The sequence below is a fragment of the Priapulus caudatus genome, unplaced genomic scaffold (assembly GCF_000485595.1).
Source record: "Priapulus caudatus unplaced genomic scaffold, Priapulus_caudatus-5.0.1 Scaffold2100, whole genome shotgun sequence".
Classification (NCBI taxonomy): domain Eukaryota; kingdom Metazoa; phylum Priapulida; class Priapulimorpha; order Priapulimorphida; family Priapulidae; genus Priapulus; species Priapulus caudatus.
In genome coordinates, this window is record NW_014579161.1 from 4,082 (window position 1) to 5,979 (window position 1,898).

Sequence of the window (1,898 nt, forward strand, 5' to 3'; positions counted from 1 at the left end):
TGGCAGTGTGGCGAATGGGCAGGCCTGCAGTGTTTGTGGAAAAGGCTGTGTTTTGTAAAACAAAAAGAAGCATGCAAATAAAAATGGGGAAAATTTCAGGGTGAACAATAAAAAATAGGAACTCCCAATGCAGACCATTAGCTTGTTTCCCCCGTACGTGAGTCCTCGTAAACATTTGATAAATAAAACTGTTATTCTTATCTTATATCTTATGTACATTTGCACAACGTGACGCAGAACACAGCAGAGGACCGATCACGTGATGAATTAGTAATGAAGCACGTGGCAGGGGGTAATACATCTTACCTCCAATCAACAGCGGTTCTAACTGAAACCACCGCACGCCAAGACCAGTGTGTGTGACATTTACGGGTGAGCCTTATAGCACGTCACGTGTAGGTAAAAGTCCGACTGACCGCGTATAAATAGTGAGCTTTACGCATAGTCATTGTTTGGTCAGCAAGTCAAGTTGACATCAGGAGCAGCAGCTGGTAAGGTAAGCCTACGTTTACATTTATCTATAATTTAATTTAAATTCTCTGCGGATCTATATACGCCGTGTTTAATAAGTATTCTAGTAAAGATTTTCATTCGAGTCCTGACGTTCTTGAACTGGAACATGGACTATTCCGCTGTCGATATCGTATTGATATAATTGTGTGGGCAAATCGGTGTTCTCTACATTACTGGCATGGATTTGACGTTAGAACCAGGAAGGGCTTGTTTTGTGCTTTTGTAGTATTTAGTAAAGATTCTCAATTACGAGAAGCGACGTTCTTCTTCTTTACTAGTTCGCTGTGATATCGTCACTGCTAATATTCTCGTACGCTACTGGCTTCAGCGTAATGAGAACCCACGGCCTGGCGCTTGTGACATTTGGGCGGCTCCCGTGTAAAGCTTCGTTCCGTTTCTCTGTGTAGTACAGATACAAAGAGTTACTCCACAGGCAATTACAGCATCATGTCAAGCTGGTCATCCTTCTTCGTGAGCGGTGTGGTCATCGCCGTAACTCCCCAGCTCACCCACACAACGCCATCCGTGTCCGTCGATGCACGTGCTGGGAGAGTGAACATGCATCCATTCCCGCACAACGCTAGCCCTAGCAATTGTCTGCGATGGTCACGATATGTCCAGCAGCGAAAGCGCTTCAGGCGTCATGGAGGCGTTGCCACCGTGACGTCACCTACGCTAGCATCGGACTCGGCATGGGTTCGACTGACAATGGAGGAGGTGCCAGAGAACGTCTTTCAACGGCCTGAACTTTGATCAACGGTTTCGGTTGAAGATTGATGAAAGTGGGTGGCGACGCCACGGGGTGGCGCCAAGTCGCTGCATCCCTGCCGTCTTTCGCTGGCATTGATCACTTGGACGAACTCGTGCTATTCCTACTCAAGCTTGAACTCGACGTGGCCAAGGGTCATCTTCCCTATCTATCAGAAACAGCGTCGTAACCTTAACCTTCCACATGCTGCTTGTAGTTTCTTTGCTACTTTAATTTTCTTGCTATCATACTTTCCTGTGTCGTTCGTTGAAGGCAACGTGGCAGTTAGCACAAAACACCCCTATGAGGCGATATAGCAGTTACGTCAGCTTCTTAAAAGAAACCCCAACATTCGGGTGGCAACAACTATATTATCGTAAGACGCTTTAATGCGAGTGTAATGAGTATAAGGTTGTAAACTCACCTCATAGCAATAACCGGCGCAGAATAATATCGTGATCCCGGGGATGTCCAGGCTACCAGATCGAAAAAACGCCCACAAATTTCGGCATCCTGCACTGCAACAACAATGCATTCAATTCTCGATTTCCCCCCCGGATGATTCCAATCTTGGAAACAACCTACCCGTGGGTGTTGTGGAAGCAAACGGACGTTACATTTTAAAGATCAAAGGATG

General features: G+C 46.2%; 1 protein-coding gene across 1 annotated transcript in view; it reads left to right on the top strand.

Annotated features, from left to right (window-relative positions):
• Positions 1-1,224: 1,224 nt before the first annotated feature.
• The window catches only part of LOC106818228 (insulin-like growth factor-binding protein complex acid labile subunit), a 13,706-nt gene continuing 13,032 nt past the window's right edge, over positions 1,225-1,898 (top strand). Inside the window, exon 1 of the mRNA XM_014822953.1 lies at positions 1,225-1,230. The gene's annotated coding sequence lies outside the window, so the exon portion shown is untranslated. The remainder of the gene's footprint in view (positions 1,231-1,898) is intronic.